Raw genomic sequence first — 18,313 nt, 5'->3', positions numbered from 1 at the left:
TTGGATCCGATCAGGTAGGACCTAAATTTGTCCAAGGCGAACACTACGGCTAAGAGTTCCTTTTCTGTAGTCGAGTAGTTCACTTGGGCAGGATTTAGAGTCCTACTCGCATAATGAATGACGTAAGGCCTCTTATCTTTTGTCTGACTTAGAACTGCTCCAAGAGCATAATCAGAAGCGTCACACATAAGCTCAAAAGGAAGGCTCCAGTCGGGTGGTTGTATGATGGGTGCACTAGTCAACATGCCCTTAAGCTTAGTGAAAGCTTCCTGACATGGCTCAGTCCACTCATATAGTACATCCTTTTGAAATAGATTACATAAAGGGTGAGAGATGAGACTAAAGTCCTTTATGAATTTTCTGTAAAACCCAGCGTGTCCTAAGAAGGATCGCACGTCTCGTATGTTCTTGGGTGGAGGTAGGTTAGAGATAAGATCAATTTTTGCCTTATCCACCTCGATTCCTTTGGACGAGATAATATGTCCAAGGACAATTCCTTGTGAACTATGAAATGACACTTCTCCCAATTAAGTACCAAGTTCTTCTCTTCACATCTTTTCAGCACACATTTAAGACTTTCTAAACACTTGCTGAAAGATGAACCGAAAATAGAGAAATCATCCATGAAGATCTCTAGATATTTCCCCACCATGTCAGAAAAAATACTCATCATACATCGGTGAAAGGTTGTGGGGGCATTACATAATCTGAATGGCATCCTTCTGTAAGCAAAGGTGTCGTAAGGATATGTAAATGTAGTCTTTTCCTGGTCCTCAGGGGCAATTTCAATCTGATTGTAGCCCGAATACCCGTCAAGGAAATAGTAATAGGAATGACCAGCTAGCCTTTCCAAGATTTGATCAATGAAGGGCAAAGGAAAGTGGTCTTTCCTCGTGACGGTATTCAGCTTCCTGTAGTCAATGCATATTCTCCAACCAGTAGTAACTCTTGTTGGCACGAGTTCATTATTGGCATTAGCTACGATGGTGATCCCAGACTTCTTAGGAACCACTTGAGTTGGACTCACCCATTGACTATCGGATATGGGGTATATGATACCCACATCCAATAGTTTAAGAATGGCCTTAACCACTTCCCTCATGTTTGGATTTAGTCTACATTGTGATTGCCGAGCGGTCTTCACATTATCCTCAAGATATATGCGGTGAGTATAAATCGAGGGGTCGATTCCCTTGAGGTCCGCTATCGTCCATCCAAGGGATCCCCTATGCTCAATGAGAGTAGATATAAGCATACTCTCCTGTTCTTTCTCTAGGTGGACAGAGATCACCACCGGGTATATCTCATCTTGACCTAAATATACATATTTCAAATCAGAGGGCAAAGGTTTTAGGTCAAGCTTTAGCGGCTTGAGGTTAGACGGTAGAGGCACTACATCAATTTGGGACAACTCTTCAAATTGTGGCCTCCACCGGTTAACTTCAAGTACCGGTGTAGTATCAAGCAAGGCACACGTATCCCTAATCATGTCATTATCAAAATCATGGGAGTGGGCCAGGCACGTCTCTAGAGGGTCAAAGGATAAGGTCAGAGGTGTCGTATCTTTCACGAAAGAGTCAATCATGTTAATGTCATGGAAGTCGTCATCATCCTCTAAGTTTCTGCCGTTATTGAAAAAGATGTTTGACTCTAATGTCATATTTTCAAAACACATAGTCATGACACCATTCCTGCAATTGATAATTGCGTTTGAAGTGGCAAGGAATGGGCGACCAAGAATGATAGGAATCTGAGTGTTCATGTTATTGATGGGTTTGGTGTCCAGAATGATAAAATCTATAAGGTAGTAAAATCTATCAACCTGGACTAACACATCCTCAATTATCCCTCTTGGTACATGAACAGAGCGATCGACAAGTTGTAGTGTGGTTAGGGTGGGTTTTAATTCACCTAAATCTAACTATTTGTATACCGAGTAAGGAATCAGATTGACGCTCGCTCCTAAGTCAAGAAGTGTGTGATCAATTCGATGGTCCTCGATTACACATGATATGGTTGGGCTACCGGGATCTTTGAATTTTTGTGGCACGTCTTGCTTTAGAATGACACTCACTTTCTCGGTCAAGAAGATCTTCTTTTGAATACTCTGCCATCGTTTGGTCGTGCATAAGTCTTTCAGGAATTTGGCATATGAAGGTATCTGTTTTACGACATCAAGTAGAGGAATGTTGACTTTCACTTGTTTCAACACCTCTAAGATATCTTGAGAGTTAGAGAGAGGTTTTGGTGCGACCAACCATTGAGAAAATGGAGCAACTGGCTTTTCTAGAAGTTTCAGTTCTAATTTTTGTGGGGCCTCACTAGATCCATCATTGTTGTCCTCTTCTGATTCTTGAGGCTTTTCGGGCTTAAACGGAAGGGTTTTATCAATGATCTTCCCACTCCTAAGAGTGGTGATGGATTTAGCGTGCTCCATTTGATTTGAAGAGCTGGGATTACTTATCTCGTAATGCGGTTTAGGATTGGGGAGCGGTTGTGCAGGAAGCATCTCCTTTTCTATAACCGTCATACGTGAATCCATCTTTTGCATAAAATCTCACATTGCCTGGGTCAAATCTTACATCGAATTTTGAATCGGTTCTTCTTAAGGTTTCCCCTGATTTGGATTTTGATTGAAGAAACTTTGAGGGGTAGCAGTTTGTCCATTTCTCCAACTAAAGTTTGGATGATTTTTCCAACCAGGATTGTATGTATTAGAGGTCGGTCCATTAAAAGGTATTTGATAATTATTTACGATATTGGATTGTTCATTCAACACTTCTCGAAAGGCGGGTATTATAAGACAATTTTCAGTTGTATGAATGTTGCAATCACAGATGCCACAAACACTTTCATTAACCTTATCCTTCTTTCCTTCCATGGCCTCAACTTTCCTTATGAGCATAGTCACTTTATACTTGAGATCATCCTCTTCTTTTGAGAGATCCAATCCACCTTTCTCCTTAGATTGAGTCGGCTTAGACATGGTGTTCGATTTTGGGTAATAATCTCATGATTGTATTTTTTCAGCAAGACTATCGAGGTAATCCCATACCTCGTTGACATTTTTATTAATGAATTCTCCATTACACATTGTCTCGACCATTTGGCGCATGGAAGATGTCAGTTCATCGTATAAAAAATTGTAATGCGTCACGTTTCAAAGCCGTGTTGTAGGCATGAACTGACCAAATCCTTGAACCTTTCCTAACATTGGTAAAATGTTTCATCCTCCTTTTGGGTGAAGTTCATGATTGCTTTTTTAAGGGTAATCGTTTTATAATGTGGAAAAAATTTCTTTATAAATTTTCTTTGCATATCATTCCATGTGCCAATGGATCTAGGACACAGTGAATGTAACCCCGTCTTAGCCTTCTCCTTTAAGGAAAAAAGAAAGAGTCTCAGCTTGACTGTGTCCTCAGACACATTTTAAAAATATAAAGTGGCTATGATCTCATCAAACTCTTTCAAATATAGATATGGTTTTTCAGATTCAAGCCCATGGAACTTAGGAAAGAGTTGGATAACCCCTAGCTTGATGTTCATATGTCCTGTATTTTTAGGAAAAATCATGTATGAGGGCATACTCATCCCCGCTGGTTGTAAATAATCTCGCAAAGTATGAGGCAGGGGTGCTTGATGCACCTCATTCTCATCCTGAATGTCCTTCACCCTAGGTTTGGGTAGAAGAGGCTGGTTTTCAACCATCACTTCAATTAACTTAGGGGATTTCGAGTGGTGTCTAGTCCTGCGATGGATAGTTAACCCCTTAACCAATCCTCCTTCAGTTAAGAGACGTCGAGTGTTGTCACAGGCCCACTTGGGCATGAAAAACTCGTAGCCCTCAATCAAATTCGAAACCTATTCCTAAGAAAGGAAAAGAAAATCTAGAAAGAAAGAAAGGGTTGGAAAGAAGTTACCAAATTGGAGTCCCTAAGTTAAAAACCTGCAAAAGAAAACAAAACAAGTTAGTTTCTAAAGAGAATGTCTAAAATTAGAAAATCCTTAAAAAGAAAGATAGAAGTAAACTAGTTTCTAAAAGAAGAAATTCCTAAAGGAAAGTGGAAATTTCTAAAATAAATTAGGAAAGTCCTAAACTAGAAAGTAAGTTACTAAAAGAGATCTGAAAAATAGAAAGTAGAGAAGGAGCTTACCGAATTAGAAATTTCTATCTTAAAAGCCTACAAAATAGGAAAGTTAGTTTTTAAACAAAAAGTCTACAAGTAGAAAATTTCTAAAAATAAATTAGGAAACAAAGTTAGATTCTAAAAGAATTAGAATTAGAAAGTTACTAAAAATAAAAATAGAAAGTTAGTTTCTAAAAAGAAGACCCCGAATTAGAAAATTTCTAAAACTCAAACCTTAATTCTAAAAATAGAAAAAGTAGAGGAATTAGAAAGGGATTACCAATTTAGAAGTTTATGTCAGGATCCTACAAAACAGGAAAACAAGTTAGTTCTAGAAATCAATTAGAAATAAAAATCTAAAACTAAAGTTAGTAAAATCCTAATCTTAAACTAATTCTAAAACTAGTTAATTTTAGAAAAACGTAACCGTCAATCCCCGGCAATGGCGCCAAAAACTTGTTCACTCCCCAAGTATAGGTTTGTGATGTAGTAATAAACTCGGTGAGACCGAGGTCGAATCCCAAGGGACTGAAACCTGTACGTAATCTGAAACTAAATAGAACTAGAATTAGACTAATATGAAATCTAAATCGAATAAATTTAAGAGAATAATAGTGAAATATTAATCTAAAACTTAAAGAATTCAGAGATAAGAAACTAGGGATTCAGAGGATCCACTTGTAGAGATTAGGGAGATCTATGCTTGATTGATGAACTCAACTGGACTTTGAGTCCCATCTTCATCCAGTTGGAAGGTATATCACTAAAGCACAATCTGAACTTCCTTTGATCTAGTTTTCAAAGAGAAAAAAGGTATAAGAATTAGATATGATTCCATCACAAATCCAAGCCCATCAGATAAGGCAAACAATAGAACTAAACCAATCCACAACTAATCAGAAGATATATGAATGTTAGGAAGGATTCTATCATCCAACCATGTCCAAGGGGCAATGGTGAACAACATGGCTTCTTAACTGCATAATCACAATAAGGGAATGGACATACTCAAAGCCATCGCAGATATATTGTAATTTAAGTCACAATACATCATTAAAAACTGAAAGCATTCCATGAAATCAACTAGCATCAAAATCAGTTCAACATGAATCAAAGCCATAGGAGTACTCCCATCACGCCACAAGCTTCACCTCTTAGCCCTAGCTAAGAGGGTTAGCCTAGAAAAGACATGATTAGGCTAATCTCTTAAAAATAAAAAATACAAACATAATAAAGAATTTCTAAACAAAATCTTCTCTGTTTCTCTTCCTCTCACCTTGACGTGGATCCCTGCCAATTGAATGCTTCACGTCTCTCTCTCTCTCTCTCTCCTTTCCTTTTATAACAGCAGCAAGAGTCGCTGGAGAGGCTGGATTCAGCGTGCGTGAAAAGCTTCTGCAGCAACAGTCGCGTGCACAAGAAAACTTCAAGAAGCCTTGCATTGGACCCACATTTTGGAGTTCTTGACCGTCCATCGATGCGGTTCGACTTCTTGGGTGTGGTCTAGACCCCCTTTTCCATCATGTGAACGGTTTGAATCACGAATCGGACCGTTATTATGATCACGGAATGGCCCACAGTGGCACGCTGCGTCTGATTTTTTCAGACTGTGAAATAGAGCCAGCGCTTCTTGCGTTGGCTGTCGGTGGGCCCCACTCCTTTATGTTTTTGAGAAATCCACTCCATTCACCGAGATCAGAATGGGAAACTGGTTGGACATGACCATTTTTCTTCAGTTTGGGTGTGGCCCACCGAGATCTTCTTTGGTGCCGTCTGTCTTATGTTTGGACGGATAGGAACCCATCCTCGCTGTCACATCTTATTTTGTCACCTAGGCTTGGAAAATATCGACCACGTGAGTCACATGGACGGTTCGGATCAGTGGTTCGACTGATGGGTGGGCCCCACTAAAAGAGACCAGCGGATGCACCAACGTCCGCTGTTGCTGGTGCGGAAGAAGTCGGGTCAGCCGACCTTGACTGGGAGTCCTAGTCCGATGCGACTTGCTTTCGGACGTGTTATGTACACACATGTTGCACGTGGGGTCCACTGTGATGTTCACGAGAAATCTGCTCCGTCCATTCATTTTTCTATCTCATTTTAAGGATTGAGACCAAAATTTAAGCATATCCAAAGATCAGGTGGGCCCCATTTTAATGATTTGTGGGTTGATCTGGCTATTGGGCCTCTGCCACTAGAATCTGAGAGCTGAAATTCGACGTGTATGGTTAATTTGTGGTCCTAAGGCCATCTATGAAGTTTCCAGCTGAACAGATGGTGGAAACCCTATGATCTTGCATTTTGACTGACTTTCACGCCACTTGAGGTTCAATTTCTCGAATTTCTCGAATCACTGGCGTGTAAATCAAGTGATCTTGGTCCCCTGGGGTCCTGTCCATTGCCTTGGTGAATTCTGAGCGTAAATCCATGCTTTTACCATCTTATTTCAATCCAAGCTCATAATACACCCTGCATCACAAACACAATTAAATCGGGCTATTAAACACTACCATGTTCATAAATCCAGGCAATAACTGGGTCTGATATGCAATATTTGACCCTCAACACAACCAAAAGGCAGCATTGCATGGATCGCGCAACCAAGGAAGTCCGTTGCGCGGGTCGCGCAACCAGTAAACATTGTTGCGCGGATTGCGCTATCAACAAAAAAAATGCTTTGTGAAGGCACGAGAATTGAGGATTAGCACATGCGAAAAACCTATAAATACCCCATTCCCCCTCTCATTTTGGGGATCAAAGATTTTAGAGAACAGAGCAGAGCGATTGAAGGTAGAGAGCAAAGGGAAGCCTCGGTTGCGCGGATCGCGCAACGTGTCTATCCGTTGCGCAGATCGCGTAACACCTCTTTTAGGTTGCACAAACCGTGCAATACATTTATGAGTTGTGCAGATCGTGCAACTGACATATCGGTTGTGCGGGTTGCACAACAGGCTCATGATTCTGCCAAACATACTGTGGGAATTGCAGGGAGCATTCAAGTCCAGCCTTCATCTCCACAAGTTCTTCTTTGGAAAGAAGAAATTCCTCCTAAGTATTGGGAGATGATCGAAATAGCGCCGGAATGCTGCTGAAATTTCTATCTTATTAAAGACCAACTGATCAATTCAGCAATTCCTCCTAAGTATTAGGAGATGGCTAAAATAGCGTCGAGATGCTGCCAGATTTAAGATTGGACATATAATACTTGTTAATTGTAACTTGTTGTTTTTCTTTTACCTATCTTAGAATCAAGGGATATTAAAGGGATGTAAATGAATTCAGCAATAATAATATGATGATTGATCCATGTTCATTCTCTTTGTTATACTCAAATAAGATAAGCTCCCAAATAGAACGCATTTGTTTTCTTCTTGAAACACATACATAACACAAGGTCCTAGCAATCGATTACAAGGTAAGATACATCTCATGGGGTGAGCCAAGCGGGTATACAACAAGTGGACTTTCTCTTTATCATGAACAACTGAGCTTTCCTATGAGGGCCCGATACGAATACAAGGCGGGTCTTGGTAGGATCCACACATCCAGGACTATATAACCCTACAAACAGTCCTGCTCATCATCTAAGTGGGCCTCGGGTTTGGGTCACTAAGCTTGAGCAAACACATGTATCTAAGTGGACCACATTTGTTATAGAAGGCCTGGTAAGAACATAAGGAGGCTCTAAGGTTTGGGTAGTTCGATAGGGTGAGGTGGAGAGCATCATTATCAAATGGGGCCCAACTGCTTGGGTTAGCCTAATAAGGTAAAGTGAAAATCACTACATCAATGTGAGCCCAATGTTTGAGATAGTTCAATAAGGGAAAGATGAGTATCACAAGCATTAATGGGGGCTCAACGATTTGGGATAGCTCAATAAGGATAGGGTGGAAATGGGATGGGCCTTAGGGAGGTTTACAATGTGGACATTTAACCACTATTGCTCTTAAGGTGCGGCCCATTTGAAATATGGAATCTAGTTTATAATGGGGGCCCACGGCCCTAATACTATCTTAAAAGTGGATGGACAACGTATACACATCACTCACACATGGTGGGCCTCACAAGGTAACCCCTAACATGGGCATAAAACACATACATCACTATAGGCCTCTCAAGGCAGCCCATGGCCTAGGGAATGTATGGATAAGATACATATAATCATATGAATTAAGGTGGGCTTCTCATGATAAAGGGGCCCATGGCCCTGAAAAAATGAGTGGGCCGCGTGTGCATTATGGTGGGCCTCACAGGCTAGCCCTATGGCCTAGAAAATGGGTGGACAATGTGCTTACAATACACACATTAAAGTGGGCCTCACAACTGCACAATGGGCAGCAAAACATATAATAAGTGGGGCCCTTGCACATCATAAATGTGCCCTACCAAAAGGTGGCCAGTGTGGACATGGTACATACAACATGGTGGACCTTACACACAATCACAATGGGCCACATACATCTCAATGGGCCTCATCACAATGGGCGACATATATCTCAATGGACCTCATCATAGTGACTTCACATACATCTCAATGGGCCTCATGCAATCACAATGGGCCTCATACAATCACAATGGTCCTCATACCATCACAATGGGACTGACACAACACAATGGGCCTTATATATATCTCAATGGGCTTCACATAAGGGCCTCATATACATCATATTGGGCCTCATCACATGGGCCTCACCTACATCACAATAGGCCTCATATACATCACAATGGGCCTTATCACATAGGCCTTACATACATCACAATGGGCTTCATCACATAGGCTTCTCATACATCACAATGGCCTCACATACGAGCCTCATACATCATAATGGGCCTTACATACGGGCCTCATACATTACAATGGGCCTCACATATGGGCCTTATACATCACAATTGGGCCTCACATATGGCTGGTGGGCCTCACATACAACTGGTGGTCCTCACATACAGTTGGTGGGCCTTGCACATTCAGATGGACAGCATGGATATACAACGCATACATTTTTGGTGGGTCCCATCGTCCATGTGCTGGACGGTGTGGATGAAACATGTGTCAGGTGGACCCCACCATCCATGTGCTAGATGCTGTGGATAAAACACTTATATCAGGGTAGGTCCCATTGTCAAGTTGCTGGACAGTGGAGATAAAACACATGCCTCTAGTGGGTCCCATGTGCTGGATGCAACATGTCATCAAGGTGGGCCCCACGTCCCATGCACGGACACCATGGATATTCAACATATACATCAAGGTGGGTCCACGTGTACGTGGCCCACTGTAATGCCCCGTGTTTTCAGGACTCGAGTATATGACTCGTTTCCTAAAAATCCGAGTGTTAACCTATAGAGTTAGCAGTTTAGCGTAGAATGGACAAATCAACATAAAAGAAAATTTGCATTTACATTTAAAACATACATGATGTTGCCTATAATGACTTATACAAACCAATGTCTTGATATTAATAAATATAAAATTTACATAATTTAATAAATGAGAAATATCAAAATGCATTTAGACATAAGCTGCAAGATCGCACAGCTTCTCTTGGTAGGTACATCCATACATCCTTGAAATTATACCCGACTCCTCATCAGTCTGAACTTAAATATTGCTTAAGCCACCTGTGCTACCTATACGGTTATATATTTGATGGATGAGTGGCCAGCTCAATGTGAATTCCCCCTCAAGATTACACACTGGCACTTCAGATAAGTATAATATGAAGCAACAAGGCATACAAAAAAAAAAATAGTCTTATTATATGCATGGATGTGTGAATGCATCATTGACTTGGGGATGCTCATCTAGTCGGCAGTTGGGTTCATCACCCATGTAAAGGCTAGCCATTAGCGAAACACATCATGTGCGTAGATTACGTATCGTGTAATGGTTGCCCATCGTACATCACGTATGTAAATTGATAGTTGATGGTCTGGCAGCTAGCGAAACAATACTCCCAATAACCCGGAGGGCACGTGGTAAAACATTTAGAAATATCCATCCGTCATCATTAATATGCCATGTATTCATGATTAGGCAGACCATTATTAACCAATTACAATCAGTTGGTTTAATAAAGCTCAAGATCACTACGGGGGGCTTATCACCCAGCGTAGGCCGATGGCTCTAGTATAGTGTCCCATTCCACCATCCCCGGCCCATGAGTCTGTAGCCTTAGGGTGTGGATAGAACCTAACAACATGTGGCCAATCAACTCTCAATGTATGGGAAGCTACCATCATCTGTTGAGTAGGAATGAATGTCAAAGATACTAAATACCATGATTAAAAGGAGTCGGTATGCATGCCTTAAATATGAATAAGCAACGACAATAAAAATGTCAAATGGTTCATCCCACAGTTAAATACATGAAATCACCCCATAGATGGTAAGTCCCATGAATAATTTCGTGACTAACATAACCTCTATGTTGAGGGTCTATTCTTAGCACAATCAATCTCATTACACCCAAAGTACGGAATCTCTTTCATAGATAGAGGTTCACCTCACAGACTAGAGAGATTTCGATTCATATGTGTCCTGCAAATAGTACAATAACATATCTAAATGGCATATAGATCAAGTATCGAACTACGATACCATTCTAATGAAGTACAACTTAAGTACAAGTGTAAATACAATTTAAGAACTATTGAATGAATCAAGGTCTAGCATATGCATTTGATATTCATGATCAATTCTCAAACATATATCCAAGTAAGCTAATCATATAATTAATCAAGCTCTAAGACATCATTCATAATCAATTTGAAAGCTATCATCCTTGATCTATTTAGAGATAAAAAGCTTAAGGGGAAGAAATCATCACCTAATGAACCGAATCGCCTTCTAGTGTCGCTAAGTGCTTGCGCCCTTAGAATTGAATCCTACCATAAATCATGAACTTGTACAATTAGATCTAAGTTCTACACACTTTCTACATTTAAAATCATAGCCTAGGGTTTGAATTATTTATCTTAGGTTCCCTTTTAAAAAAAATGTAAAATTAGAATTTTCATCCTAGGGTTTAGTCCTAAACTTAGATTCTAGGATTTGAAATCTAGTTGGTGTATTAGTTATAATTTAATCTTAATAATTACAAGATAACTATTAGCGTTAGTGTTATAATTTATATTAGCTAACATATTAATAATAATCATTATGATGATAATTAATATTATGATCTACTATTTATGATAATACTTAAGAGTGACAAAGCAATACACTAGTATTTAATAATTTTAATTTCTTGTCTATAATAACTATTATTAGAATAAATAATTTACCAATGGCTATGCATTTCTAAGGGTGATTGAAACCTACAAATTTCTAGAGGAGCTTAACTATAAGATTTCAGAGCAGAAGTTTCATGACTTGATTTCTTAATAGTTTAAATTATCCAAAATTTGATGAATTCTTCCTTTTATGAACTCGATTAAGGGGGCTTAACTGAGCTGACCTGAGTTGACTCGGCCCGAGCTATTAGTCTATGCCATTGCTGCTATACCAAAGCTACTGGGACAGGACCAATTAGGATCGTTATGAACTTCATCTTTGGTTGGCATGTCCATGTGGACTTGATCTACTGAGTCAACCTTAAAATCGAGTTGTTCCTTTAGTTTAACTTAGTTGAAGCTACAAGCTGGTAGGAGTTAGAAGATCTGGCCTCAAGTTAGGGATGAGCAACATTGTTGCCAATGCATGAGCTAAGTTCACCTTTGAAGCAACTCATAACTCGGTGATTTATCGAGTTGGGCTTAGCTAGAAGTGTTGGTTACTGAGTTGAACTCACCTGCGCTAAGTAAGGTCAAACCAGAGGTTGCAGCCGTTGCTGTGGTGGGTCATCCCAGCGAGTCGAGTTAACCCGACAGTGACCAACGGTGCTACAACAGACTACCCGATTGAAGGAGGGAATGCACCACAACTTTCACCTTGCTTCCTACCTCCGACTGATGACCAGGGCTCGTGCAGCGGCCTAACGAGTCAGCAGAGGGAGCTCACACCACTGGACTTGGCAGAGCAGCACCCAGAGCCAAGTTAGAGCCCCCGATTTTCCTTGACTCGTTAATGAGTCGTCCACCATTTTCCCCAGCAGGTTGCAATCCCAACTCTCTCTCAATCTATCTGCCTCTTCTCCTTCCTCTCCCTTCTTCTCTCTTTTTCCTGCTGTCAGCATCAACCAGCTCGGGAACTACTCTTGACCGAGTCTGAGTGAGTCAGCGGCTCGGTTCGGGTCGGTTCAAGCCGGTATAACAACGCACCATCTTTTCTTCTGATTCTTCTTCCTTTATTTCTTCTTCCTGCTTCTCTTCTCTCCCTCTTTATCTCTAAGCTCTTTTGAAGGCCAACAGCACCACTGGACGACCATGCTCGCCCTAACTCGTACAGGGGCATTGCTGTTTGAACAAGGAAGAAGGAGGGAGCCATTAATGGCATTTCCCTCATGGGGGCTTCCTCCTCCCTTTTCTTTCTTTAAAACAGTCCGCAAGGATTGTATGAAGCTTGGAGCACGAATGGAGTGAAGTGCCATGGAGATTTTTCTGGTGGGTTCGAGCTTGGAAGCTCTTGACTCATTTTTTTTCTTGGAAAAGCTTGGAGTTGTTGTGGCTACAGTTCCTCTTCATATGGCTAGGCTTTAGGGTTTTCTTTCCAAGATGGTATACCTTAATCCCTCCAGGCCATTGGATGAAGGATAAATGGCCTCAATTTAGTCTAGGGCTTCCACCCTCTCTCTCTTTGTTGGAAATATCCTTCCGTTCGGTTAGATAGTTGGCAACAGCGCCTGCTATTTTCGACGGTCAAGATTGACCCCCCATGGATAACTAAGATGTAGGAAGGGAGAGCTCACGCGGATCGCAACAGCTGTCATCGAAAGGAGAGGAATAGTTTCCATTTTTGAAAATTGAATGCTCATGAGACTTTGGGCTGAATCCTCGCACACACATGTGCGCATGGGTCTATGAGGGCTTACAACCTAAATAGTTTGGATCGGCTCAAGGTGGCCCACCTTAATCACAATGGATCGGTTTTGGGGTGGATAGAAACGGACCTTTGCTTGCACGTTAGACCATTTACATCTACTGTTGTATGCTTGCACATGTGTGTGGGTCTTTGTAAACACTTGGGTTTAGGTCATTTTCGAGGGGCGCATGCGATGGATGGTTCTGATCATCTTGATGATCGATCATGATGACCCATCGATTAGAACAGACGGATGCTTATCCCTCCACTGCAAAAACCAAAGACAGAGAGTTTCCCTTTTTAAAGAAAACTTGGGTTAGCCTGTGTTGACCGGGATGGTAGGTTCCTTGCACAGCTAGTGCACGCCTCTGGTATGCACACCACTCCATCCATGATCCTCTGTGGGCCCATCTCGGTCATCTGACTGGAGATGAGGCTAATACATAGCTTAGGTGGACCATGCCAACTAAATCTTGACCTTTAACTAATGATTATCATCGTTCTGGTGGTTAGATTAATCCCAAACCGAACATCAATGATTAAAATGGTTTTAATGATCCCTAGGAATGTTCGGGCAAGTTATAGGGGTTGATCTGTAACTCAGGTGGGCCACACTACTTGATTTTTGAGGCTCTTAATAACATTTACCAACCATTTAATGGTAAGATTAGCTCAAGGCATTAATCTGAATGACCCCACATGATTCTTAAGTCCCTTAGTTCACAAATGTCGCCATCAAACCATTCAATTAGGTTATTTTAAGCAAACCCGTATCTTTGTAGTCAACTGTAGTGTTCGCTCTATAATTCAACGAGTGGATTGATTCAAAACCACCCCAAAGGGAAGGGTAGTGCTGAATCTGAAGGGAAGGGTCATGGATATGATGAACAATGGGTCATGGTTGTCATGTTAAATAGGTCATGGTTGTCATGTTAAATGGGTCGTGGTTGTAATGTTATATGGGTCGTGGTTGTCATGGATCGTAGTTATTAACATGGGTCATGGTTCACATGTAAAATGGGTCATTGTTGTTGTTGAGGGTCAAATATTACATGTTAGACCCCATTTATTACCTGAATTAACGAACATGATATTGTTTAACGGCCTGCTTTAATCGTATTTGTGATGCAAGGTGTATTTAGGAACCTGGACTGGAAAAGGGTCCTAAAAGCATGTATTTAACACTCAGAAGTCACCAAGGCAAGGGACGGACTCCAGGGGATCGAGATCAATGATTTTACATGGCCGAGTTCAAGAAAATCACGTGTGTCACACTAAAGAGGCCTGAAAGTCGTCCATAATGTAAGATCATAGGGTTTCCACCATTCGTTTGGCTCGAAACTTCATATATGGCCTGAGGACCATAAATTAACCTTACACATCAAATTTCAGCCATTGAATCCCTCTGGAAGTGGCCCAACGGACAGATCAGCCCACATATCAGCGATTTGGGGACCACCTGATCTCTGGATATGCTTCAATTTTGGTCTCAACCCCTCAAATTAAATGAGGAAGGCGATGGATGGAGTAGATGTATTACATGCATCATAGTGGACCCCACTCAAGAGAGTGCGTGTACACAGTGTGCACACACTCGCCATGCACCGCAACACCAAAGTTGGTCAGCGTTACGCTGACCGGCAATTTTTAAAAAAACTCACCAGCAGACGCATTGCGTCCGTCGGTTTTTAGTAGGGCCCACCCATCATCCATTTGGATGATCTAGACCGTCCATTGCATCTAGAAGGGGGGCAAGACCCTCGCCTAACTTTTCTTTTTGGCCTATGCATGTGTATGCACGTGGATCGTCAAAAAATGCAGGATGAATGGCGAGTTGAGTTGGTACAGTGGGCCACACCAGAACCTGCCAAAACCACCCCTTGCCGACTGGTTTTTCATCAAAAATCCAATGAACGGGGTGGATTTCACCAAAAACATAACCACGGGGCCCACTGAGCATCCCATCGTAAGTGTGTAAGGAATTCGCACGTCCGGACGCACACGGCCTCCGTCGGCCATTGTACGACCATGATCATGGTCGGTTGGATGATCTGAACCATTTAGACGACGCACCAGGGTGTGTTTACCCCAACCATGAAGCCATAATGGGTTTCATGAACATCCATCCACCACAAACGCACTTCAAACGCATGTCTCTTTCATTGTTGTGCAGAGGGCTGCATCCTTGCTGCGTAAACATAATTTTCAGCCGACCGACTCCTCCAATCTATAAAAGAGAGAGAGGGGAATGTGGAGAGGGGGTAGAGATCCTTAGCTGTGGAGCAAAGGAGAGGGTAGCCGTGGAGGCGTGGTGTAAAGCGTGGGTCGACTTTAACAAGTTTTTCCTTCTTTCTTTACTTCTTGTTCGTTTATTTTCTTTTAAGAGATCTAGCTTTATCATGGTCTTGATTGGCTAAACCTCTTAGCTAGGGCTAAGAGGTGAAGCTTGTAGCATGATGGGTTGTGCTTGTGGCTTGGATTCATGTTTTAATTGAATTCTCTTTTGATTCTAGTTTGATTAATAGGAATTCTTTCAGTTTTTAATGGTTTGTTGTGACTTAAATTACAATGGATCTGCGATAACTTTGAGCATGTTCTTAGCACTATAGAGTTTATGAATTTGGGAACCTTGTTGTTCACCATCGTCTCCTGGGCATGGTTGGATGATGGAATCCTTCCTAATATTCATACATCTCTCAGATTGGCTGTGGATTGGTTAGCTTCTGTTGTTTGCTTTGTCTCATGGGCATGGTTTTGTGATAGAATTAAGCCTAGTTTACACACTTCTCATCTCTTGAAAATTAGATCAAAGGAAGTTCAGATCAAGCTTTAGTGATATATCTTCCAACAGGATGAAGATGGGACTCAAAGTCCAGTTGAGTTCATGAATCAAGCGTAGATCTCCCTGATCTCTACAAGTGGATCCTTGGCACCCTAGTTTCTTACCTTTGATTTCTACAAGTTTTTAGTTTAATCATTCACAATTCTTCTCTTATTTTCCTCTGATTTAGGTTTTATCTTATTCTAGTTCTAGTTCTGGTTATTTTCAGATTACGTACAAGTTCACTCCATGTGGATTCGACCTCGGTCTTACTAAGTTTATTACTACATCACAACCCTATACTTGGGGTGTGAACAGTTGTCATGTTATATGGGTCGTAACCCTAAAATGACACGGCAAAAGGATGGGTGGCTTGGATTATACACATACTTCAATGTGGGCCCATACGGGTCATGGTTCTCATATTATATGGGTCGTGGTTGTTACATGTTCACTTCCTTTACAACCAAATGACAGGATAGTCATTGGTACAATAGCCTAAGGCCAACAATGGGGAGATCCGTTCCATCCACCTTGTCGTCCAGCTCGGCGTGGGCCAAAAAAGTCCTGACTTGGGCAATGTTCACTTCTAACAAACATCACAGTGAGCCTGGAATGTTTCAACAGTGGGTTCCATTATCACCATTATTTTTTATTATGTGACCCACATGAGCTCTGGATCAGGATGATATTTAAGCCTTAGCCCTAAAATGACATGGCAAAAGGATGGGTGGCATGGATTATACACATACATCAATGTGGGCTCCATGAGTTTGGTCCTTGTCCACGTACAAAAATAGGGTTCCTTACACATCACTTTCTTGGCATTAAATACGACGTAGCTTCTTATTCCCTACAAAACCGTACAACTACTGAAACAAGGACAAGGACATTTTGGTCCAAGTAATTTTTGAAAGCTTGTTAGAAGGCCACTCTTGGGATATATGAAACGTCGTAGCTTTTTAGGTAATTTGCCCAAACTTTGAGGTCAGTACGATCAAAATCCCTTCCAAAAAAGGAGAGAAATCTCCCTCCTTTGTGATTTCCCGCCAGTAAATGGACAACATCCGTTAATTTAAAATAGGGCCCACCATCAAAGATCTCATGAGAGATCTGAACCATTCATCATGATTGGGTGATGCTTCCAATCAAAACCCAACAACGCTCACATATTAGAATGCATGTGTGTTCATGCAATCACAGGTACAATATAACCTGTGTGTGGTTGTTTTACCAAAACCGGAAGTTCCATCTTTCTTCCTTCGCTGGCAATCCACATGCCTCCATTTCTCTCCATCTCAACCCTTTATTAGGATGAATCTCAGCCCTCCATTTTTCACCCCCGTTTTAGGGTGTCTGTAGCTACAGAAATAGGCAGAAAGAATCTTTTCCGTTTTAATGCTTGGATAGTCCTAGCCATTGATTTGCTTTTAGAACTCCTCTGAGACATCTTAAACGTTGAATTTAGGGCTTCCTGAAGCTATCATAGCATCGGTTAGGAGATCTCATATGAGATATCACCATCACTCGAAATATCGTCTGAAACCAAATATCTCACACATCACTGAGATTTCATTCTCACTTCTCCAAAATATGGGTCCCACAAGGTTCCCTAAATCAATCTAGACCATTCATGTGCCTCATATTGAATGATGATGTAACATCCTGTACCTTTGGTACACGGGTGTTACCTCGGAGAACCACGTTTATGGGAACTAAGATCGATTAACTAGGTGACTTGAACTTTACTCGTGTAGGATGGGACTTCCAGTCGCCATTAAAGCCATCCATCGAGGACCATAGGAGCTGAGTTGAACCCGACACGAGTCAGAAAGGTAAAACTCAACAAACACTTCAAGATAAGACAACTTATAAGTAAATTTATCAAGTCATGTGGGACAATGCACCCACTAATGACTCTTAAGGATTAATTAATGGCCAACCAAATAATCAATGTACTCTAGAACCCCATTTAACTGTTGAAACGAACCATCAGACCAATCCGACCATTGGATTGCGATGTATGGACCAAACAAAGCCCCAAAGTGCGTGATATTGTAACGCCCTGAATTTCGGGGGTCAAGCAAAGCTCTACTCCCGAGATCGAACGCATCACTTATGCAACATGGATAATGATGTTTAGATGTCGTCCATATCAATGCATTACACATGAGTGAGATTATACTAAAATAGCATATCATACTCCAGAGATAATGTAATTAAGCAACGAAAGTCTAAAACACAAGTATTTAAATATGAAAGTAGTTTACAAACTCCGGAGTATGAGTATGTAACCAGGGTGAATATATATATATATATATATATATGTATCATTTCAGAATAGACAAAATATCAAAATGTAAAGCGTTCAACTAATCCATAAGTCCATGTAATCCCGTCGAATTA

This window comes from Magnolia sinica, unplaced genomic scaffold, assembly GCF_029962835.1.
Source record: "Magnolia sinica isolate HGM2019 unplaced genomic scaffold, MsV1 ctg342, whole genome shotgun sequence".
Classification (NCBI taxonomy): Eukaryota; Viridiplantae; Streptophyta; class Magnoliopsida; order Magnoliales; family Magnoliaceae; genus Magnolia; species Magnolia sinica.
The sequence above is the reverse complement of the archived record's forward strand: the minus strand, read 5'-3'. Positions refer to the sequence as shown.